Source organism: Onychomys torridus, chromosome 13 (genome assembly GCF_903995425.1).
Source record: "Onychomys torridus chromosome 13, mOncTor1.1, whole genome shotgun sequence".
Lineage (NCBI taxonomy): Eukaryota > Metazoa > Chordata > Mammalia > Rodentia > Cricetidae > Onychomys > Onychomys torridus.
Genome location: NC_050455.1, coordinates 11658381 through 11684752, shown reverse-complemented (window position 1 = coordinate 11684752; position 26372 = coordinate 11658381).

Genomic DNA, 26372 nt, shown 5'->3' with positions numbered 1-26372 from the left:
CTTATAACTTAACCCATTTCCATAATCTGTAAATTGCCATGTGGCCGTGTCTGCTGGCATCTTGCTGCTCCTTTGGCAGTGGCAACTGGAGTCTCTCCCTCCTCTCCTTTCTTCTCTCCATATGTCTGCTCGGATTTCCCGCCTGCCTCTAAGCTGCCTTGCCATAGGCCAATGCAGAATTATTTATTAACCAATCAGAGTAACACATATTCTCAGCATACAGAAAGAGATCCCACAGCACTCACCAGCATTTCCTAGATGTCTTTTGCCAGACTGAAGATGTTCCCTTCAATGGCTAATTTACTATTTTTATCATGAGGGAGTATTGGATTTTATGGAACTTTTCTCTTACATCTGAGATAATTAACCATGTGGTTTTTCAGTGTTTCCTGTGAATATGGTACATTATACAAACTGGCTTTCAGATGCTAATCCATCCCTACGACCAATCCCTCTTCATCACATTACATAATCCTTTTGATATAGTTCTACCACATTGACTTTAGTTGTGACCAAATGTTCTGGAATGTGGGGACTTGATGTGAACAGGACAATAAATAGCATTAATAATGTGTGTCTGCATGTCTTTCTTTTTCTTCAAATATTGGCTTATCTAAAATCACCTGAGTTTCACCAAGTATAAGCCCTGTTCTAGAAAGGCCGAGGAACGTGCCCAAGCTTGTAAACTGGTGAGCGGAAGGGTCGGGGTTCTGAGTGAGGCAACCCAACTCCTGTTTATCTTACATATACCATTCTGTCGATACCTGTTGACTTACTGGTCCTCTTACCCCAAAACTGCATCTTCTCTTTCTGCTTTGATGCCCCACCTCTGTGTAGAACCTGCTTCTTTTTGACCACTAAAGACAAATACAGTTGTTTTTTGGACAGAGGTGGAAGTTTGCTCAATTTAGACTCAGGCTGACACTCATACGCCACGATTCATAAAGCTAGCTGCAGATGGGATGACTAAAAACAGGTCACCAATACAAATGGGATTTAAGGAGAAAATGCACGATTTCTTTCCCTACAGTACGGAACCATTAACTGGCTACCTCTAATGCTTGGGGGGACTCCCTCAACAGTCTCCCTTCATCTCCTGCAGTACCTCCAGCAGTGGCTGCATCAAGGAGATTGGACGAAGGAACAGGGTCTGAAGGAGGCTACCACAAATGAGATTAACAGTGCTGCATTCGCAAACACTTTTCCAAAGTATCCTTATATGTGACTATATTCCCTCATGATTCAAGGGAGAAGCAATATGAAGTATGTGGACAAATTAAGGATGTAGAGATAGTAAACATGTCATTTAGAAGCCTATTTTTAAGGAAAAACAGCCATCAAAATGACATCTTCAGTTTGTAATATTTTATTTTCTTTCTAATTCTTTTTTTTTATTTTTATTTACCAGGGTCACTTAAATTTATCATGTATAATTCTAAAAATTTTTCAGATAAAAGTATTTTTTAAATCTCAACAAGACAAAGAGGGCTTTGAAAAAACTACACCAAAAAATAAAATAAAAACTATGTTCTACAAATAAACATTGCCATTCTGATTAAATCTGAGTTAAAATGAATTAAACCCCTCAGTTGTTTCTAACAAATCCCTTGGGTCTTACCAGTCACCAGTAGGTTTTGTCTGAGTATTTAGGCATTCAAAATCCACCACAAGGAAGCATGTCAGGACTCCAAATCTGAAAACCGATGGCTAATCTTTCAGGAGTCAGGCCACCGGTTCTAAGACTATGCATAGAATTTCATCAGTGAGAGAAGCTGGAAGAAAGGAGCCTGCTTCAACTCTCCTTGCCCTAAATTCCAGTGTTTCCTGCTCTGCTGTGTCACCAGGTAAGCCAGTGACAAGTAGGACTCTCATGCTTCTCCCCCACTGCCCTTCTGCAGCGCTGCATGGCTTTGCATTGCTTAAGGATGAACAGGTTGGCGCTGCATATGGTTCACATTTCTTCTTGGAGTTGGTGCAGGAAGAGGTTGCTGAGCATCTGCAGGTCTCACATGGTGTCCCGGGCAGTAAAGGAATGACTGAAGTCATTGCAGACAGCATGGAGCCTACATTCCTTCTTTGCCTAAGAAATCATGGATAATTAAATTAACATGGATTGAATGCGAAGCATAAGAACAGAGACATTAGAACTGAAACCCCCATCTCCACATGGGATCACCATATTTACCTGTATTTCAGGAGGCAATAAAAACCAGCAGAGAAACAGTAATGAAAAGAAAACAGTAATAAAAACTCATATTTGCATAATTTCTTCCTGCACCAGGATTCCGAAGGATATATTTAAAATCATATAGGAAGCTCTGGTGTGGGCCATATGACATGTAACTAGTGGTGTTCATTAGCATGACAGAGTGCCCAAAGGAGCAGAAGACACTTGGGCAAGCTGGGATTTAAAAAGCCAGAATGTACCTTTAGAATAGCAGGCTCACTCTGTTACCCTTAGACCTCTAAATCAGAGTGATCGATTTCAAATCTACTCCCACTATAATTTGAAAGTGGTCAGACTCACTAGAAGTGCATCTGAAAGGATGGAGTTCCTGCTGAGTTGGGAAACTGCAGCATAAACACTGGAACCCCTTTTAGTCCCTTCCTTGCCAGTTCCCAGCACAGCAACCGACAGAGGACAAGGCCTTTGTCTTATGGCACCAGCATCATTAGGTTTCCCAGGCAACTCTGCAATACCCAGGCTGAAATCTATACTGTGGGTATGAAATAAGGCTGCCTTTTGTTATTTCTTTGGAAGATGAGTACAGCACAGATGTTAGCTCCAGATGTTTCCAGCAATGATCTGCAGGCTAAGGTGGTCCCGAGTAGGTTACGCTCTTACCCAAAGACATCAGTGAATTCTGCTACTACTCACACCAAAGCAAATTCAAAGGATAAATTCTGCTTGAAGCAAACAAGATTTGGAAAGATTAGACTGGCAGAGAATGGCAATTTCAACAAAACATGACGTCTGTGATGTTTCTATTACCTTTCAACTCAACAAAATCTTGTGTATGTATAAGGCAGATGGTTGCTATTCGACTAATGGCATGGCTTCAACAGTTCTTACTTATCTGCAGAGAATATGCCACAAGACCTTCAGAGGAAGCCAGAAACTGCAGACAGTCCCTAATCCTATGTGTACTCTGCATGCGTCTTCCTAGCAATGCATGCTCAGGGTCAAGTTTCACTTTTCCACTGAAAGGAAGGGCTCTAAGATTCCCTTGGCCCTATACAGTTCACCAGTGTTCTCATTCCCAAAGGGGGTCCTCTACTGAATAAAATACGGGTCCTCAAACTCAAACACTACTATCTTGTGGTGGTCACTTTGATTGCTAAGGTGACTGCTAAGTGATTGGCAGGTAGGTAGCATATACAGTGTGGGTATCCTGGACAAAGGGATGAGTCGTGTTCCCCTTGAGACATAGTTGGTTGGCATCAAATTTCACCTATCTACTCAGAATGACATGCAATGCAGAACATGTGTCATTTTTGGAACTTTCCACTTAATATTTTCTGAATATTTTTAATGCAGTTACCTTGAAATTATGAAAAATGAAACTAGGGTTAGGAACAGACTAATCTACTCATAGTCTTAGTGAATACACACACATGTGTCTTCTGTAAAGCTTTTAAACATATTACCTGACTTCAGTCTCAGCAACTTAATAGGTAGGTCCTACTTCCAATCCCATTTACAAATAGCAAAAACAAAGCTTGGACTGGTTATTGGTTGATGACGTGGTCACTAACAAAGTAATAGTGATTCTGAAGTGAACTATCCATTAGCTGTTCTTTCTCTTGGAGCCTTACCTCCAGATAGAAACTCTCAGAACCAAGAGAGAGGAAAATGTTTTCAACTCAGTTTCATTAAAGGAAAGGAGAGAGACCATCTTGAAAGTAGAAAAGAGAAAGCACAAAATCAGCCCCATGCTGGAGAGACTGCTGTCACTATTTATATCAACTTTTTAACAAAAAGTTTACTTTTTTCTCCTCAGTGGAGGTCAGGGTTTAACTATCTTAACACCGGGGCATTTTTGTCCTGTTTAAATTAGGACACAAAGAGCAGAGGGGAACATTTAAAAACATGAAGCCGGTGACTCGGAAGGCAAGTTAGAATCATGGACATCCAACAGTGTACCACTATTTCTGACATCTTTGTAATGTAGCATCCTGGAACTTGGAAGAGCAAGCTTGCTCTAAAAACTGGTAACAAGAACTGCAGAAATGAGAGGATTTTAGGGGAGAAACTGAGGCACAGGGTGGGCAGAGTGACAAAAGGATTTCGTGAGTTGCATGTAGATGACAGTATTTATTACAGCGTAGTAATAGTATTTATTATATCATAGTCTCAACTATAACATCAGACTTACATTTAAAGATAGGCAAATTGTATATGATTTAATAATTCACAGCTTCTATCCTCATCATTACCAACATTAGAGATTAATCAACAAAATATCTTGATAGACTTTAAAGTAATACAATCCCTTCGTATAATATTTTTTCTTTTAATGCATTTCAATGAAAACAAAGTGCCTACCATATCTCAGGCACAGAAGATAAAGTCATGGCCAAGAATTGTTCTTTCTGTTAGAGGGAGACAGACCCTGCAAAGAAACAGTCTAGTCACATCCCTCTGTGCGTGAGAGTGGCAATGGCTTCCTCCTCTCCTGAAGCTGGTACTTCCAGAAGTATGGTCAGATTGAATTTGGACAGATTTTAACGAAATCTGGAGCCTGGAGATGATCCTGGAAGGGACAGCATTCACGCATGGGGTGAGGGGAGGGCAAGCAGGTAGGCAGCAGAAGCTCTCAGGGCTTACAGCAAGTGCCTTCATCTGCTGGGCCATCTGGATGGTTCCCAGGTCAATTTTAAAGAAAGAACATACATTTCCACACAGAAAAAAGCAAATGACCTGAATACATCAGCAGTAAAACATACACATGCACACAAAGACCAGGCAGCGTTCTAAGTTCAGTGTTCTCTGGTATTCAAATAAATTCAGTGAGAACCAATGACTCTTTAACCTCTGTTAAAACATCACCACTGTTTAGCGGAAGTGGAAATTTATATCATTATGCTGGATGAAGTTTGGGGGAAATGTGTGTATTTTGTGCATCTTGACGTTCTATACAAGTTCTACCCCGGTAAATCATCCTCCACAAACCTCCTCTGGGGAAATGAGTACAGACTTGCCAGTGGTTTGCCACCATTCTTTCTTGTATGTTTGTTTAAAATAACCAGAAACATGAACATAACCTCAAGCCTGATGGTCAGGATCCTGATGAATGAAGTATATACATACATATACATCCACACCTAGGGAAACCATGAAGCCATTGCCAATGATGTTGAAGATGATGTCTAGAAAATTAGAAATCTATTTGGCAGGCCCCAAGAAATTCCTTTTCCCAACCCCTGGCATTTAGACAAAAGCCAGCAGTCCCTGGGGGACTCCTCCACCATACCTTGAAGTGGTCCTATCCTCACTTTATGCATCTGGTGTGGAAACCCCCACTTTCCACAACATTCACATTAAATTGTAGGCAAAAGTCACGTCAAAGCAGATACAAAGTGTAATTCACTGTTGTGATATTTGTGAATGAGACTATGCATGGGGATAAACTGTGTGCCACACTGTGGCCATTGTCCTTTCTAGCTGAAGGTATTGCAATAGTTTTTCTTTTCTCTTCATCCCTTATCTGATTGTATAAATCACTTACAATGAGCATCAATCATCATAAAAGATTATTTATTTTTAAATATTAAAGTTAGTGGTGAATAATTAAATAATCAACTTGTCAAGTAATGAAGTTTGCTTGTGATACAAGAAAGTCAGCTGGAGGTAGGTGAGATGGGGTATTTAGGGGATTTAAACCCTAACGTGAGAATAAAAGAAGCAATTATATAAACAAAACAACTGTGCAGAGAAACAGAAACTGAAAATTTGAGACCAATTCCGAAGAAAAGAAAAAGGAAAAAAAAAGAAAGAAAACAGATGATTCTGTGGCCAGCAGTAAATAAGGGAGAAATGAAACAAGTGATTGCCAACAAGCTTCCCGTCATGAGGCGTAATCATGGGTTTTTATTTAGTGCAAATGTGGTGATGGCCAAACTGCTCTAAAACACAGCCAGTGGGGCTCCAGGATCAGTTAACTGATCCCCAGCATGACTGGGATTTTCAGGCTGGTGTTAAGTTTAACAGTCTTGAAAGGTGTTGTGGAGTTCAAATGCAAAATAAGTCCCTCCCTTGGAGGAAATTCTGTGAATTAGTTGAAGACTCAGGCATTTACAGCTCACAGGTTCCCTCATTTGCTACAGGGTATCATTATCTTTATAGTTCTGTATAGAAAACAGGCAAGTGTCCTAGGTCATGCCTCCTCCCTTGAAAACGTGGTCATGCACTGTGGGGTGAGATGAGGAGAGACCCAAAAAACTCTGCAAATGGATGGAAATACCAACCCCATAAAAAACCCAGATGCACATCGGTTTTAGAGGTCTGATCCCTAACCCCAATCAGAGAGGAATTCTCTTGGGGAGGGATTAGTATTTCTGAGAACTACTCCTGAAGTCTCTTAGAATTTCTCTATGCTCCAGGAAAACCACTCGAGAGACATTTCCTCGAGGCTGGTAGGCATGTGTGCTAGCTCACAGAGGCACAGAATGCTCCAGAGGCAAGCTTCATACTGGACAAGATATTCTGAGGTTTATGAAACCAACTTCCTATGAGCACCTTTGCTCACGGGCAAACGTGAGGTAGCAATACCTAATGAAAATCTATGTAGGAGTGGGAAGTCAATAGTGCACATGAAATGTCTGCTTCATAATAAATGACAGCTGCCAGTAAGACAGGAATGCTTTTCCCTAGGACAAAGTTAGAGAAGACTTAGCGTGATGGTAACATTTCCATTGACAACGTATTATCTGAAATGTCACAAAAATTCAGAAGCAAACATTAAGTGCTTATATTTGTAACAGTGTCTGAAACACTCCAAAATTTTATTTTCATCAATTGCTTTGACTTTTTAGACTGCAAATTATAAGTACATTTGTATCATTTTTAGAACAATTATTAATAATGTTAGAAAGCATGTTTATATGAATGTAAAAAGATTTGTGAGAATATTTCCCTGCAAACAATAACTTAAAATTTGGAAGATCTAGGCTCTAAACCAGTAAAGGATAAAACAATAAATGACACCATTAAGCTACCTCAGTAAAGAATTTCTTCCCCTTCCTGCCCCCACAGCCTTACCTCAAGAGTGGGCTCTGCTGCTTCATGAGATACCCAACAGGAAAGCTTCCATAGACAGCAATTGTCTAAAGAAATGGAAATACATTATGCATCCTTATTTTTGCTTGTCCTTCTCAAAGGCAACTTTTAAGCCATTGACGGCATCCTATCATCAATGTGGTGTGGCAGAAATAACAATGACATGTTAATCTGTGGTAAATTAATTTTAGTCTAACAAAATTTGAACTAAGCCTGTTACAGCTTAAAAGCAGTACAGAAAATCTGAGGAGATGGCTTGGCTAGCAAATCCTGCCACACAAGCACGAGGAACTTTCTGATCACAGCACCCACATAAAAGCTACACGTGGTTGTGGCGGTGTGGAACCCCAGACTGAATGGGGACAGGCACATCACTGGATCTCATTGGCCAACTAGTCCTACATTTATGTAGGACAGGCTCATGGAGAGAATGTGTCTAGATAGATAAGCTGGAGAGGGATGGCAAAAGATACCTGATGTGCACCTTTAGCCTTCACACACATGTGAATACAAATACATGTGCAATCATGCACATGCATGCATACACACACACACACACACACACAGACACACACACAAATATACAAATAAATTTTAATAAGGACTTTGTCCTGTCCTTTCAGAGAGGATGACCTCTTTGGCTGAGGATTCACAGTCTGTAATCATCCAAAACGATTCTGTGAGGTACCAAGCAGGCTTCAGTACTCGGCTTTTAAACACAGCGCTGTCGATGTAAAACATCCCGTGTTTAAGATACTTCTGAATAAGATTGTTCTTGAGATCTCAAAAGTTGTGAGTAGAGTGGAGGTGTCGAGTGAGATGATAGTGTCTGAATTCAAGTCCTACCCTTACCCCTCAGCATGAACTTCCCCACCCACAAAATGAGGACACCACCTCTCTCATAGGCCTCCTAGACGGACAAATTACAAGAAATGGCAATAGCAAAATCCATTTGCACACGGGAAAAGTGCAAGGAAATGACCTGCCGTTGCTTACAGCCCTAACTCCTATCGCCAGTGAGCTGGGTTTCTGGCTTTCTCAGCCACGGCTCTCAGACTTAAGATCCCAAGGATATTTAACCAGAGGAATTTTCTGCTATGCAGTAAGAAAATATAAGTAATTATCTCAAGCAAGGCTATCTAATTATATCAGGGGGCTCTGATAACAGCATAAACCATGAATGTGGAACCTAAGCACTTTATTATCAGAATCATAAAACACAAATATCGTCTGTTATCACATTATTGCAAATTCTTTGTTTTATAATACGAAATTGGGAGTGCTTTCCAAATTGTCATTTTATACTCAATATAGTACTGATAATTTCTCATATTGATGTGAAAAGTATTTCATAATACCAGGCTATTTTACTCCTGGATGTTTTGTAGCACATACTGTAGTTTACACATACAAAAACATATTAGCATTGAGGTTCCTGCTGCCATCATTAATTTCCCATGTTATGTGCCAATTAGGCATGTAGCGTATCTGTAAAATTCACACATGGCCATGTGGACATAATTCATACCTGTACCTAATGAGTCCCTCACAAACTGTCTCCTGCTGCTGAAGCACACACATGTTTAACTTTGAGACACACTGCCAGAAGAATGCCTTGAAAAAAAAACCCACTACAAACAACATCCCATCAATTGCTGCTTTTTTTCTACTGTATACTTTATGAATTGCCTCATCATAATTAACTCCAGCCACTGGAATTAATTACTCCAGATGATTTGGAAGTCAGTCTTCTCCATTCTGACATAATCTCACAAAGCAGGACAAAATTGTATCTCTGAAAAATGGAGCGTCTTTTAGCATTTGGTTTTATTGTGATGGCCCTTTTGGGAGGATGGGAGAAACATAGCAGCTTGAATCTGGGAAGATTTTGTTCACATTTTATTTTCAGAAAACGATTTATGTTCTAGTCACATACCAAGAAAAGTATGTGACACGGCTAGGGTCTCACACAGAGTGATGGCTGAGCCATAGGAGAAAGCCAGGCTTTCGAAGCCAGGCTCTGGGCTCCACAGAATTCTCTTCATATGTCAGTGTTGTGGGCTCATAATCTCAAACACAAGCAAGCATTCTATTCAGCAGTAAGATCAGAGAGAGACATGCACCTGACCTGGCTTTCCTAAGGGCTGGGGAGATACTGTAGTTAATAAAGTGCTTGTCATGCAAACATGGGGACCTGAGTTTGGATCTCTAGCACTCACGAGAAAAACCTGGCCACAGCAGCATGTGCCTGTGAGCCCAGCACTGAGAAGCTGAGATGGGAAAACCTCCATTAGCTGGCCAGTCAATCTAGCTGAACTAGTGAGCTTCAAATATCCTGGGGACCCTGTCTCAAAAGAGTGAGGTGGAGAAAAGCTGGGGACAGTGCCTAGTGTTGACCTCTGACCTGTACACATACCATACACTTTTAAAAAAGGCTTTGATAAGGCTTTCTTATCAGAATCACATGAGGACACTAGGGAGTGCTGGTCGTGGTCCTTCGATGAACAGACCTCTGAAGAGCACCTCAGGGTGCTCTTTTGAGGAAACATGTGCTTATGATAAATCTGTGCTCACTTTGTCCCAGTTGTCCACATGGCCAGCCTTCCTCACCCTACCCCCTAAAATCTAATGCAGTTAGAGAATAAATTCTTGTATTCAGTGGGAACCTATTCTGTAGCAGAAAGCTATAGCAGAATGTGGGAACTCTTTTATCCCAATTTACATTTTTTGGCTATCATACATACTTTTGGTATAAATGGGAAAACATAAATAAAAAAGATAAAGGTAGACTTAAGTAGGCTTAGTATCTTCATGTCTTCTCTGGAGGTGTCTCAATACTGCAAAGCAAAATTAATAAGATCTCTTAGCTGAGCCCTTCTGGATGCAGATGCCAAGGCAGACTAGAAAGGGCAGGGTGAGAATTAGATAGTGACACAGTCATGGGAGCCTGTAGCCCATGATGTAGACCTGAACCCCAGGAAGTGGTGGGAAGAGGAAAGAGGACTGGGAGGAAAAGCTTCCGATGTGATGGAGCTTTGGTGAAGACTGAGCAAGCATAGGTGGTAGAAAGAAGACACTGCCCAGAGCCTGCAAGCTCCCACCCCCGCCCCTCCCGCCACCATTGCTAGGCTTAGTCTCAGGTAGCAGACTGCATTGCAAGTGTTTGACATCTTCTCCCAAGCTCAAGGCATGTTAGAATCAGTCCACATGAGTCCATTTAATGGATATTAGGGAATTATTAAGATATAAATTGAGGAAATACACTCACGAATACAGAACGGAGTAGACAGCTGAAGTCCTCTGATCTGACCAGGAGTCAATCCACCTGGCAATTCGATCAGACCAAGAAGCAGGCAGCAGGGAGAAGGGGCTCCTGACCCTTCTCCCTTACCTTCTAAGAGGTCACATACAACAGCAGGAAGTACTGCCTCCTTCAGGCTCTATAGGCCCAGGTCATGGGCAGAGCAAACACCATTACACAAGCAGAACCTGAAATCACCAAAACTAGAATCTGTTGTCCCCTGTGTGATCAGAGAGGGCTCACTGATTACAGCAGCACCCCAGCCACCACTCAGCAGGCATTGATCCCTGTCTTAGTCAGGGTTTCTATTCTGCAATAAATCACCATGACAACCAAAAGCAACTTGGAGAGGAAAGAGTTTCCGTTGCTTCCACTTCCACATTACAGTACATCCTGGAAGGAAGTCAGGGCAAGAACTCAAGGCAGGAACTGAAAAGGAGGCCATAAGGAGTGCTGCTTACTGGCTTGTTCCTCATGGCTTGCTAAGCTTACTGCCTTATACACCTGAGTCAGTACCAACTGCTCAATGGTGGCACCACTCATGGTGAGCTGGGCTCTCCCATATCAATCATTAATCAAGAAAATGCCTCCACAGGCCTAACTAGAAGCCAATCTCATGGAGGCAGTTAATTCGTCAGTTGAGATTCCCACTTCCCAGACATGGCTAGGTTTGTGTCAAGTTGACAAAACCCAACCAGAACAATCCCCTTCCAATGTGGTCATGTGGAACCAAACCAATATTCTCACCCACAATGCCAAAAGTGGATTAGGTTCAGCTCTCTCTCCCATCTAAGTATTAACCATGCCTGGACCGTGCATAGCTTCTGAGATGAGATGGATACACACAGGATGGTGTGCTATAGACTAGTGTAAATTTCTTCCTAGATGACTCATTCAATTGTAGCACATCTTACCAAGTCAAAACAAACAAGCAAACAAAAACAACTCTACCATAGGAACTTTGAAGGCCATCTCATGTCAAGTACCATTAAGAATTGAAAGTGCTACCTATACTAAATGTCTTTTTTTTTTGCCGGAGCTGAGGACTGAACCCAGGGCTTTGCACTTGCTAGGCAAGCACTCTACCACTGAGCTAAATCCCCAACCCCAGACCAAATGTCTTTTAAAGAACAAAAGGAAAGAGATTGTTTTAGAAAACTACTAAATCTAAAAAAAAAAAATCCTCTTCTTATTCAAGAAAATGAATCCTCTCCCCTGAGTATCCATAGGACGTTCACTCAACCTCGATCCTTCTCACTGATTTTGCATCCCCACAGAAAAGCAACTTCACTTCTTGTCCTGCTGATTTGTTTTAATCAAATTGTTCAGTGATATAAAACACAAAATAAAGGAAGATGAGGTTTGCTTTGTTCATTCTGGGTGTGTTCCGGAGTTTTGATTTCCATTTCCCTCTTCCAGGACCTGGGTCACATTCATGGTTGCTGGCCACCTCCCATCTCACTCCCACCCTCAATGGACAGCCATACACAGACCAGTTCATGGAACAGACCCAGGGCTCAGAACCCCGCCTCCTTAACGCCACAGAGTACTAACCCAGAACAAAACTTGTCCTCTTTTTTTTTTTTTTCTTTTTTACATTTATTTATCTCATGTGTGTACATGCAGGAGTGTGTGTCACAGAACATGAATGGAGGTCAGAGAACAGCTTGCAGAAGTCAGTTCTCTCTTTCCACCATGTTTCCCCCAGAGATTGAACTCAGGGCATCAGGCTTGTCAGCAAGCCCTTTTATCCACTCAGCCATCTCACCAGCCCCAAACATTACTCTTTCAATAAAATAAAAATCCATGTTATTTTATACAATTTTGAGCTACACACATAATGATTTTATTGAACAGTAAAGAATAATATTCTTCTAAATTTAGTCTTTTTTTTTTTTTCCGAGACAGGGTTTCTCTGTAGCTTTGGAGCCTGTCCTGGACTAGCTCTGTAGACCAGGCTGGCCTCGAACTCACAGATGTCCACCTGCCTCTGCCTCCCGAGTGCTGGGATTACAGGCGTGCGCCACCACTGCCCGGCCTAAATTTAGTCTTGAACCCTAGTCCCTTCCTGGAATTACAAAATCACACCTCCAACTGTCTGCACTTCACTTACATTTGAATGGTGAGTAGACAGAAAAAGCGCCTTGAACTTAACGTATTCAAGTCTGCCTTCCCTCCCAAGCATGACCCTCCTTCAGTCCTTTCCAACTTGGGAAATGAGAACTCTACCTCATTGCTCTGGCCAATGGCCTTTGGACACACCCTTGGTTCTACCTACCGTGTGTCCAGTCCATACGTGCATCATTTCATCTCTCCCTACATCATCCACAGCCACTTCCACCATTAGAGTTCTAGGTCAGACTGTGTTTTCTCTCTCCTGGATTAGCTTTCCAACTGTTGCTGCTTTCACCTCTTCAATGTCCCCCTTGGGGTCACCAAATGATCCCTTTAAAGTACAAGACCTGTCACCTGACCACCTTCACCAACACACTACAAGGACTTGTCTCCTCCTTCAGGATAAAATATGTAGTCCTTGACATGGACTATAAGTTCATCTAATCTGTCCCATGGCCACTGCTCTGACCAAATCTCAGGCCACCACCCTTTCTTATCTTGGTCTCCGGGCCTCACTGCTCTTTAAGAAAGTCAAGCATGCTGTTGCCTCACTGTCTCTTCATTTTCTATTCATTCTGCCTAGAAAACCATCACTCAGGTAGAGAGCACCCAGAGCACCACTGAGATTCAGACACCAGGAGAGCACAAACCCTGAGGGAGACTTGCAATCCAAAGGCGGCCTGGAAGATGCATTGGAGGCTTGACTCTGTTTCCTCTCAGCCTCAAAGCACGGGACAACCCCAGCAGGTAGCCAGGCTGCCCCAAAGCATAGTGAACAAATCTCCCACTATGCACCACCAAGAAAATGTTCACTGGTAGAGATCATAAACCAGAGGCCTTCTCTACACCTCCTTGATGCCCAAAATAGTATGAAGCACAGGTGAGTATCATCAAATATACATACATATACAGAAACTGAAAGTCCCACAGCCAGAAAAGAGAGACAGGACCAGAATCCAGTCATAGGCCCACCCAATCACGGCCTCGGGATCTTCTGGTTATTCCATGAAGGATCCTAATGAAATAAAATAACTGTCCACATGACTACATTTTCCAGTCTCTAAACAACCGAACAACCCTGTAGTACCCTACCTTTCTGCTCACTACATTTTCCACAAATACTTTCACCCATATTTACAGTCCCTTTAAAACTCTTTCTTACACTGAAAAATTAGTTTCAAGGATTTTGTAGCTTTCCTGCATATAGCCTCCTCCCTGTCTCAGCTAAGAATCAAAGACAATTTCCTCATGGCCCTGTGCTTCGTGTTTATATCCTGGTATCCCCAAACCCTTCAGTGTGGTAGCTGTACACAAGTCGAACACCACCCAATCAATTCTAAACTCCTTGGGATCAAAGTCTCTCTCTCTCTCTCTCTCTCTCTCTCTCTCTCTCTCTCTCTCTCTCTCACGCACACACACACACACACACACACACACACACACACACACACAACACACATGTTATTTTTTGAGACAGGTTTCTCTGTGTAATGTCCTGGCTGTCCTGGAACTCAGTTTGTAGACCAGGTCAGCCTCCAACTCATGGAGATCCACCTGTCTTTGCCTCCAAAGTGCTGGGATTAAAGGCTTAAGCTACCAGCACCTGGCCGGTCATATTTTTATCCTGTTTCTAATCCCTCAACACATAGAACAATGCCCTAACAGGGTAGCTACTCAATCATATTGTTATAGTAGGAAGAACATGAATGGACATAATTCTGCAGAAGCCCAGTTTGATAGTTCAGCAGCAGCTTTCTCTTGACCACTTTCCAGATGCCAGTGCTCACTAATCCTATACAAGATGCACTTCCATTTTTTGTTTTTCTGCCTTTTTTTTTTTTTTTCAAAATAGCTGTTTGGTATGACTAGTGTAAAATTGACATCAGAGAACTTAGTTAACTTTGCAGGTAACCTGGAAGCTGGGAAGTATCAGAGGCAGGATTTGCACAAGGGCTATCTTCATAGAGAGCCAGAACAAAAGCCCAGCACTATTCAGCAGTGTATCATGGGCCTTGGTTAGATGCTCATGAGGGAGGGCCTCTTTTGTTCTTATCCTTCATGTGGATTCTGTACATCATGGTACACAGTCTGCATGCTTGTAGGGTCAGGTACAAGCCAGAAAGAGTGATTTTCTGGAAGGTAGAGAGTGGTTCAAGGTGCTCCATTCAAAGCAAATTCCAAATTTTTGAAATCCCTTCTCCAAGTCTTCATGGTCATGAAATCAGTGTCATCTGGGAGTCACCATGGCCAGACTGATTCATCCTGAAAACATCTTCCTTCTGAGAGGGTCAGGGACATAGAGATCAGCTAACGTCAGTCCTGACTTTGACCTGAAGAAATCAACATTATTGATAAATATGATGGACATAGCTGTTAACCCTGACATGGGACCTACACAGGCCACACACTGGCCACTCAGCCTTCAGGTCATCTACTGATGGACACTCAGACTTTAGGTCATCTACTGATGGACACTCAGCCTTCAGGTCATCTACTGATGGACACTCAGTCTTCGGGTCTTCTACTGATGGACACTCAGCCTTCAGGTCATCTACTGATGGCAAGCCTCACGGACAACATAGCAGTGACTCAGGGAATGTTAAATAATGAAAAGGCTCTCTAAGATCATTGCTAAAAAGTTTACTGGTTTGCGAGTAATATCTACATTTAAATCTGGCTTTCCTTAAACATTTAGTTGTCTGGTTTTCTGTGTCTTAAAAAGGATAGGTTTTATCCCCAGACAATGAAAATTAAATTCCCAAAACAGGAGATGGATAACTGGTCACCCTGCAAGTAAAAATTATCATTCCTTTTATCTTGGGTACACAAGATGGACTTCAGTATCAATTCTAGAACATTTTGCTCAATTCCTAATAATCATCGTCAAGAGAATAAAGGTAACACATCTCAGATTCCAACTGACAGTGCTGGCATTTGTCATTAACCAAAGGATTAAAGTAAGGTCCCTCACTAAGAGGGAGCAGGGTCCATAACGAGTAACACACACACACACACACACACACACACACACACACACACACACGACAGAAAATAGAAGGGTACAAGCCCACGATTTGTCTGTCATCTGAGACGAAGCAAAGGGGAGGGTTGGTGTGGTTTAATTTGCATCGAGTATCAGAACACCTGAATTTCAGTGCCGCTCATTTGCCTTTATTATCGAGTACACTAGGAAATCATGAAGATTGTTTCATTTGCCTGGGCCTGCTGCTGCTGCTCTGCTTTCGGTCATTCGATTATTTGATGTGACACCCGCCACACTGAAAGGTTATCTCCTTCTGTTCCTGTCTCCGAGCTGGTAGGAGAAACACGGGGAGAAAGGGAGCACAGCTGGTAGTACAGTGAACCCAAAAATACACAGCCCCGTACCGGAGGGAATAGTCATCAACACAAAGTGAACAAGCACCCAGCCTCTCGATTACATGTGGCTCACAGAGCAGCAGCAAGCACTTCTGCCAACTCCTCTCTCCCGCGCACTGAGCTGCAGACAGCATGCTGTAGCTTACATCATCAGTTTTGATGAATAACGCACTGATACTCACTGCAGCCAGTATTCCAGGGGAGCAGGAAGCCAGATGTCATCTGGACCTCCAATAGTTTGAACCCTGGGTCTCTGACAGACACTGTTTGAGCATAGCGTCGTGGGCAAGGCCACTGTATGATTCTGCTGTGCTGTATGGCATTCTGGAAGATGAATGGAGCTCAGCTTTGTTCCCAGCAGGAGTGAGGAGACTGTGCCTGAATTGGATTGATCACTAACTCACTCAGTGGTAATGCCAGTGAGGTGAACTTTAAACTGGGGTTGGTAGGGAAAGCACACACAAATACACAGAGAAAAGACTTTTCTTTGTTTGGGGGGGGGGGGGGGGGTGCATTTTTACAGAGTTCAGATCCGTGTAACTCCAAATGGGTTTGGTGACAGACAGATGGAGCCGGTCCCCTCCACAATGGAAGTCAGGGGCGGTTATGACAGATTTGAATGTCGTTTTAGTGAGAGCATGCAAAAGATCCACCTCTACCCCTCAGCAACCCCCATCCCCCTGCATCCCATGCTTCAAGCATTTCAGCAGGAGGGCCGCACTGATCATGTTTAATTCCATCATTACAGGTAAATGTTCAAAAGGATCAATTAGACATGAGCTTTCCTCCATTCGCTAACTGCAGACCTACCCCACGTTGTTTTATGAGTGAAACCTGGAGTCGGAGCAACAATTGTCTTTGCTCTATTTAATTCTTCATCTAGACAACAGATTTTTCTGACCCTAAATTCAACAATGGTCTCTGGCTCCACCTCAATTGCTCCGTCTCTGCCTCTCTCCTCCCCAGCAGCCTGCTTCTCCTCCTCCGTCATCCTAGATTTTTCCTCACCGCTGGGTCTCCCCCTACCCTGCTGTTACAGGGTTCTTCCGTGCTATTCGCAGCCTCCTATACGCAAGCCGTCAGTCTCCAAGACTGAACTCCAGCAAACCAGGGACTCAGGCTACAATCGTGGCAGGGCTCAAGCTGCTACTCCACTGCTTTGCTTGGGAGAAGATGAATGACACACAATTGCCCAGCAAACAAGGTGTTCTCACACATTCTAAAACCCACTGTGTTTCAATGGATTGCTTCAGGAGGCTGAGGGCCAGAGGGGATCCTATATTGCCCTTGCTAGGAATTTGAAGGCCAAAGGAAGCATGCATGTAAACCAAGTTCTGGGGAGACAGCAAGAGAAGGACTTCTAGAGCTGAATGGCCAGCTAGACTGACCTAATCAGTGAGCCCCAATCATAGTAGCACCCCTATCTCACAAAATAAGGCAGGAGATTCCTGAAGAAAAGACACCTGAGATTGAGCTCTGGCCTCCATACTCACATACACACATATGTATTCACATGCACGTGATAATGCACACACACACACACACACACACACACACACACACACGTGCGCACGCGCGCGCGCGCCAATCTGTCACTTTGGTCTCAGTTTGAACAGCAACAATGGACAAAACTCAGATGATATCAAAACAGTTCCAAAATTCCCTCAAGTAGCACGTGAAGTAAAATTGAAAAAATGATCAGTACCCAAATGAGTGAGAGACAGCCAGTGAATGAGCACAACACAAGGTATGCCACTCTGTAGAGGGCTTCCTTTCCGCAGGGCATGGTGCCGCCCATTCTTCTCTCCTCTCAGGTAGTTGGCATCTGAACACAGTCAAGCTCTCCTTCACCCTTGGTTGGTAACTTCGCCTCACAAAATTGCAGGCACAGAAGAGGAGAAAGGAGCACCACGAACTTGCATGTGACTCTTGCTAAATTTGAGTAGTATCAATTTGGCATATTTGATTCACTTGGTGGATTGATTTGTAAGATAAATTACCAGTGTTATATTTTATTCCCCCAAATGTCAGTAAGTTCCCCTTCAAAAGATAACTTGTATTTATTTATTTATTTTTGGTTTTTCGAGACAGGGTTTCTCTGTGTAGCTCTGGCTATCCTGGAACTCACTCTGTAGACCAGGCTGGCCTCGAACTCACAGAGATCCACCTGCCTCTGCCTGCTGGGTGCTGTGATTAAAGGCGTGTGCTACCATTACCTGGCTAAGAGAACTTTTTTTCTTAGCTCTATCATTATAACGACTAGTACATAACATCACTAGCAATATCACACATCACAAGTGTGCATGTGTAACTGTAGGGTGTGCATGTGTATATGTAAATGTATGATGTGTGTTCATGTATTATGTTCTTGTATAATGCACACATGTATGTATGATGTACATGTGTGTGTATAATCTGTGCACATATATGTGTTCACTTGTGGGAATGGGGATACACACACCATGTATATGGCAGTCATAGGATAAGCTGTGGCATCCCTGAAGCAAGATGTATTGTTTGCCATCGCATAGGCCAGGCTAGTCAGCCCTAGAATGTTCATGGATTCCATCTCCTCCCACACCTCCCACACTGTAATCACGGGGACTGCAGGTAGACATTATCTTGTCCTGCTTTTTGTGGATTGGGAAATCCAAATTCAACCTCTCGTGCTTATGTGGCAAGAGCTTACCCACCGAGCCATCTCCCCTACCCTTACCAGGATTTTTATGCTTTGAATATCACCTATAACCCATCTACATACAAACCCCCCTTTTCCCATAGAATCCTACACAAGATCTTTTGTACCTGGTTGGTTTTAACCTGAACACAATTAAGTAGCATGCATGTGTGTGTCATTTCCTCTACACCATACACAGCTGCTGCTGGTTATTGCTTTACTTTTCTAGCCTGGAGGAAACAAGAGGCAGACCCAAGCCTGGGCCAACACTTCAAGCAAGACCTCCATGTTATTTGAGTGGCAGCTGCGTCTTTATCCACCTGACTCAAGCCTGACCTCCCTGTGGATAAGTTTAATTGAGAGACCCAATTATTCCATTACTCCTGCTCTCCAACAAGATCAATCTAGAGCGAACCCCACTTTCTCCAATCTTTCTCTGAATCATCCAGCCAACTCCTGGTTCCTGTAGTGAATTCAAGCACGCAGTGGTGCATGCTCTCTGGGTTGCAGAGTATCAAACTCAGATCTCAGTTAGAAGAAGGAGAACATATGCAGAAGCTTGAGTTTACTACTGAGGCAGACTTTCTTTTTAACTTGTAAGGAAAGAGAACCACAGATATAGCTCATCTGGGGGAGTGTCTGCCTTGCATGCATGGATCCCTGGGTTCAATCCCTAGCACATGGTGATGCACTTGGGAGGTGGAGACAAGAGATTGGGAGTTCAAGGTCATCCTCAGCTGCATAGTGAGTTTGAGGCAAGCCTAGGATACATGAGACCTGGGCCAAAAAGACGAAAGAAAAAAGGAAGGAAGGGAAGAATAATTTATGAACAGGGGTTAGCTACTGAGGAAAATGTCTCTGTGGATTGCCTAAAAAGGCCCACACTTTTACTGTAGAGAAACTGCTTTGGAAACCAATGAGAGAATCAGAAAAGTGTCTGCATAAGAGAGCTCATATTAGTTAGATGGTTAATAGTGATGCTTGAGACAGGAGTTCTTAGCCAAGCATCCATAAAGAAATAATAGCTTTCTATGTTTAATGGAAAGGGTTCAGTTCCCCGCCCCCAGAAAGGCCCCCTCCAGCCACCCTTTCTCTGCTTCAGTTAATGCAGACTCATTTCTTCTCTTTGCCATTTCTTCATACAGTAAGGAACATTGAAGCATATGAGTGACCAAAGCACTTGGAAATATGTTTGCTCTACAGTATTTTGTTTTTCTTCTTGAGTCATCAGGCTAAACTATAAGTTTCTTCTGTGTCAAAGTAAGACGACCCCCGTCTAAGGCAAGGTCCCTGGGTGACACTGGATAGGATACTATGCTGTTTCTCCCCACCTTCCTCTATTAAATGGTACTTTCCATCTGATCTTTAGCAGCAACCTGCAAGTATCAGAAGCTACTGTTGGAAGGTGAGAGGAAGCATATGCCTAAACATGTTAACACAGTTAAATGAAGACTAAATATGGCTTGTGTGGAAAAGAGAAAACAGCTATGTCTGATGGCTCAGAAAAAAATATATTAATGAATATGTTCATGTGTGTGGACAATGAAGTATTTACTTAGATGGGAGGTTTAATTGTGGGAAAGTACATTTCTTGAACGTGCATTTTATTCTAAAATCAGTAATGAAGTATTTTTAAGGGGTCAAAACATTTGTTATTAAGACTAAAAATTATTAGTGCTATGAATGTAAGTGACATTTTCCTTATGCTCCCAGGAATAAATCCAGGCCCTCAGCCAGTGTTCTACTGCTGTACTACACTCTTAGCCATGCAAGTCACTATCAACGCCTGGTGTCTCATGCTTTCTATTATCACCCACCTTTATCTGTCAGTGGCAACTGCTATTCTTGAAGGTTCTTCATGGTAGTTCCCAGATAGGTTCAAATGCTTATTTTTGCCCAAAGATATATTTTCCAGAGAACATTCTCAGCTTGTGGAAGGTCTCACAGTAACTATAGGACAGGTACAGACTGGCTATAACCTATCCTGCCACCAAATTCTGAGATGCTTTCTGGCTTGGGTTTTTAATCTCTGAACTTTTCAGAAACACTGGGTTTTGGATCCAATCATCAATTCTTCCCATGTTTTAAACCAGTTATTTTACACTCAAACCTAAGCAAGATCTCATTAAGTTTACAGTGTGGGGTTTGTAAATGCTGCTTTTTAGAGAATTGGGGCCTTAGCACACTCAAGGCCCTGGGCTCAATAGCCAGCATCACAATTAATTAATTAAAGTTATCAGTCATCAGTGGTTCCACTGTCTCCTGAGGAATGACCAAGATAACGTAACCATCATGGCAGTTAATAAGGAGACCCAAACAGAAAGAAGGATGAATCCATGCCCTGTGAAGTTCCATCCTGTGCCTAGTCTCAGGGACCTCACAGGGTTGATTCACAGGGATGCTGCAACACCATACTCTCAGAGCGCTGGGGGTTCTTAGTCTCTAAGTTCTTCAATGCCCTTCCCTCTTCTTCCATATGTTCAGAACGTTAAGTTCATGTGATTAGGCACTTCCTTTTTTGCAGTACTTATAACAGAGGACTTATCATGAAGCAATTGTAATGATTAAGTAGAGAATTTATAAAGTTCTCCAGTGCTCAGTGTCTGTCCCGGCTCCTTCTCTGCCCTGTTCCCGTAGCATGCACAATTCTGCCTGCAGGGCAGAGTAGGAGCACTATTTCATCCTCAGGGACAGTCCTTCACTGCCACAGGTTCCAGCACGGCAATAACTCCAGCAGGACTTGTTTAAAACAACAGTATGTCACAGCAAGACAGGAGCCCTCAGAGGGCTCCTTAAGGGTCCAAAAGATTCCTCCCAGGTTCTGTCTCTCCATTGTTCTCTCTGTAATAAGTGGCCGTGGTAGAGTTTCTCCAAAAAGGTCCTAATTATTCTACAAGTAGAATTTAGGAGGGAGAAATGTCTCATCAGCCAAAGAATTTTTAAAATTAAATACAATCCTATTGGTAGCTAAAACCAACCTTAAGAACACTAACTATTGCTGGCCGAAGGAAAATGAATAGAATTTTAATCTATCATAAAAATTTGTTGTGAAATCTGCTGATTTGTATATGGTTCTCTTAAATCATGGGATTACTTGCTGACTCTGAAACATGAAGTAACATTACCCAAATATCATGCCTATGGTGTAAAAGGAAGGTACCGCCCACAATCTAAGACACAAACATCAGTTTGTGCCAATTTGCGACAAATGAGGTCTGAGAAGACTCACTACCGTTTTCCTGTACTTGGGCAGGAAACTTAAGGTCAGAAATTTGGGGGGATTAAAACAATGACTTAGTAGGTTAAGTGCTTGTTTCTCAAGCACAAATACCTGACACAATTTTCAGAACCAATGACAAAAACAAAAAACAAACCAAAAAAAAAAAAAAAAACCAAAAATATCAGGAGTTCTTATGCTGATCCCATTGTTGGTGGAACCCTGGGGCACACTGGCTAGCCAGCCTAGGAAATGGGCAAGCTCTAGGACAGTGAGAGACCATGTGTTAGAAAACAAGGTGGACAGCACCCTAAAGAAGGCTGCTGAAAGTTGACTTCTGGGATCCACATTCACTGCACATAAATAGACATGTCCAAACATGTCCATTTGTCCACAAATGCACACACAGAAAGAGATCAGAAAGTTTATAGCTTGAACACATACAATTTGCATTTGAAAGTGTATTTTGCTTATTTTTACATTAGGTTTTCGCTCACTCCAGTAAATTCATAAATTTTTACAAATAAACACTTTCATACACATATATAGAATTAGTGTGCAAATCATGAGTGTGAAGCTTAATGAATATTTACACAATGAACACACTTACATGACTCAGATAGAGAAACTGAATATCACCATAAATAAGAAAGCCTTCTTGGGCTCCTGTTCATGCCCTGTCCCTATCCTGATCTACAAAAAATTAACACTACTCCGACTTGTAATACCTGGTTTGTTTGGTCTGACTTTTATGTTACATAAAAGAAATCATTTAAGATAAGGTGGATACATCTGTAATCATGAAAAAGATGACTCAGAAATCCCCTCCACTTTTTTTTAAATCAAGATTTGGTCAAGTTTTGATATCTCAGCTTTTTTATGTCTAATAGAGAGAATAGAAAGTTCAGAATGTCAATTTTCTCCAGAGGCTTGCTATTGTTTCTGTCAATAAAAATTTCATGTTTTCAGTGGGGGAAAGTTATAGAACAAGTGTGTGTGTGTGTGTGTGTCTGTGTGTGTGTGTGTCTGTGTGTGTGTGGTGGTGGTGGTGGTGGTGGTGGTGGTAGTGGTGGTGGTATTTGCTTTCTCCATGGCCTTGGGCTACACAGCCCAAAGAAGGTGGTGTTTCCTGCCATTGTATGTGACCTCTTCTAAGGAGTTAGAGAGGGGTCATGTGGTTCCTTCTCCCTGCTGATAGAGGTGGCTCAGTGGTTAAAAACACTGACTGATGTTCCAGAAGGACCGGGGGTCAATTCCTAGGTTTTCTAGAGTCTGATCAAGCCAGGACAATAGATAGATGGATAGATAGATAGATGATAGATAGATAGATAGATAGATAGATAGATAGATAGATAGATAGATACATAGATAGATAGATACATAGATACATAGATACATAGATACATAGATGATAGATACATAGATAGATACAGATAGATAGATACAGACAGATAGATAGATAGATAGATAGATAGATAGATAGATAGATACATACATACATACATACATACATACATACATACATGATAGATACATAGATAGATAGATAGATAGATAGATAGATAGATAGATAGATAGATAGATAGGAGAAAGCAGCAGGGAGAAGGAACCGTATGACCCCTCTCTAACTCCTTTTAAGAGGTCAAGTACAAAGGCAGGTAGCACCACCTCCTTTAGGCCATATAGCTGAAGATCAAGGTGGAGCAAATACCACTGTATGTACATGCGCGTGTGTGCATGTGTGCTTATGTGTATGTGTGTGTGTGTGTGTGTGTGTGTGTGTGTGTGTGTGTGTGTGTGTAAAGACAAAACACAAGAGCAACCTTTGCCTCTGAGAAGAGCCTTTCAAGAATTTCTTGTCTGTCTCATAAAGACATACTGCTCATACAAACAACACGAACTAGACCCATTATTGTGGTGAAAACTACTTGTAAAATGGTCCTGTCCTTCTTTAAAATACTTTGAATACAATTGATCCTACACATTCCCTGAATATTTACAGCAGTTGGTTGGCATACTAATTTATCCTGGCATGGCTCCATGATGATATATTTACTACAGATTTAATAGTTTTAGTAGAACCAGCTAGCATTTCTAGGTTTTCTTAGATCATATTCAGTGAGTTTGCAACTTTTAAAACGTTTTTCATTGTGTGTGAGTACTCAATCTTTTTGCTTCATCAATACGGACTATATCTGCATTATTTCATCTAGTCTGGTGTAGTTGGAAGTTTTCCTACGTCCCTCCTGGTCCCACAGCTACTCAGACCCAAGCAAACACACAGAGGCTTACATCAATTATGAACAAGATGGCCATGGCTCAAGTTTCCTGCTAGCTAGCTCTTATATCTTAGATTAACCCATTTCTATTCATCAGAGCAACACACATTCACAGCATACAGATGACATCCCACAGCAGGCTGGTTTAGAGTCTCCCTCTGTCTCTCATCGGTACTGTTGAGTCTTCAGACGCTGTCCTTTCCCTGTGCCTGTTCTCTTCTGCCGCCCTTACTCTTCCCTTTTACTTGTGTTTTGTGTGCTGTCTTGAAATACATAGACACTCACGACGTTTCTTCTTTCCTAATGCAGACATTTCAGATTAAAGTTGTTTGGGTTTTTTTCTCAAAGCAATGCTTTGAGTAACCTGCACATGTTAACACATTATGGTTTTGATACCATTGAGACAAAATAGGTTTAATTTTTATTCTTATTTTGGAAGAGAACTTAATTTCTAAACAAATGGAGATTTAGATTTTGTTATCTGTTTCATTACTGTTATTAAGCCTAAATCAACTGTAGTTTTAAAAAAATCATTCTTTTTGTTTTAAATTTTTTTCAATTTAGTTGAAGTTTACTTCACAAAAACATATACTCAGTTTTGATGAATCCACTGCATGCATTTAAAAGAATGTGTGCCATGTAGCACTGCTCACTGTAACTCTAGCCACAACCATACTCTACAGCTGCATGGAGCAATGCTTGATGTGTTAGCTGAGCTAAAAGTGTTTAATGACTTCGTTCAAACTTTTCAATCTTTTATAGTAAATTTTGTTTTTATTCTTGCCCTCTGTTTACTAAACAAATTGTGTCGAATGTAGCAGCATTACGAATTTGTTAGCTTCCCCTTTGAGTTTCATTAAGCTGGTTTTCCACAGGGTCTTTGCTACTAGATACACTTCTGTTTCAGCCTGCTGGAACTTTCTGAAGAGTCAATCCTCAGCCCCATCCCTACTGCCTTTTCCTTGAAGTCCACTTTGTCTAACATGAGTACAGCCCCTCCAGCTTTCCACAAACCTAGACACGGTCTTATAACAAAGGTTATTTAGAGTCCCTGTTCGACACTGTTTGCTGGACTCTTCCGACCTTACTTATTAATTGTGTTATCTTGGCTCCCAAAGTCTTGGCCCTTTCTCTTGGTGGTCTCCTTCCTCCTTATCTGTTTTTGACTGTCAGACACTGTGTGTGGAAGTGAACGCTCTAGTGATGCTATCCTCTGACGTAATGATTTACTTTGATTTCTAGCAATCAGTCAGAATCTGGTGGTTTACTCTCATCCAGTCTTGATGGAGAGGAGGTGAGGCTGATTTTTTGTTTCTAAGCTAACCATCTTATTTACCTCTCCTGGTAGAGCATAAACTTGAGAGTCTCAGGGGAAGTCTGCTATAATTCCCATGCGAACCCTGGAGTTTAATTTGTTTGTCAGTTCCCCACGTTCTTGACTAACAGTGTCATTTTGCTTTCTCAACACAGGAATGGCACATTGGCACTTCTCTTTGAGACTCCCATGCTTCAAAGTGCAACTTTCCTCATCCCTCGAAACTCCAAACTTACTATCTCCGTCACCGTAATATTCCCCCTGTCCTCTGCTCAGCTTCTCAGTGCTCAAGCTGCTCTCATGGATGAGTCCACCAAGGAACTGCAGCTGAAAAAATGTAGACCAGAAGGGTGGCATGATCTCAGTGCACTTCCATCTTCCTGACTTTGTGACCTGTGGAGGACAGAGCCAGTGCCTTGGTACCTGGCCCTCACCCTAACCTTCCAATTATAGGATGAATGTGTCCTCTCAAAGTGTTTCAGAGCTCTTCCCAGCTTTCATACCTCCACTGGGCACAAGGGAGATTCTAATAGAAGGTAGCTTTTCACGGCCTGAAGCAACAATGATAGTCACACACCTCTAAAGTCATATTTCTAGAAAAGTCCACACTCTACTCAAAGTGCTCAAGGAGGATGGAAAGTAAGAAAGGTTTGGGTTTTTTTTTTTTTTTTTCTTCTGTGCATTGCAGAATACTCACACATCTATTTACTGTGAAGGAAGAAAAAGGTTTCACATGAGAATACCCTAAAAGAAAACCGAGAGAAACCAGTTTCTGGGTCACAGCTGTGTCCTTCCACTTGCAGATTCAAAA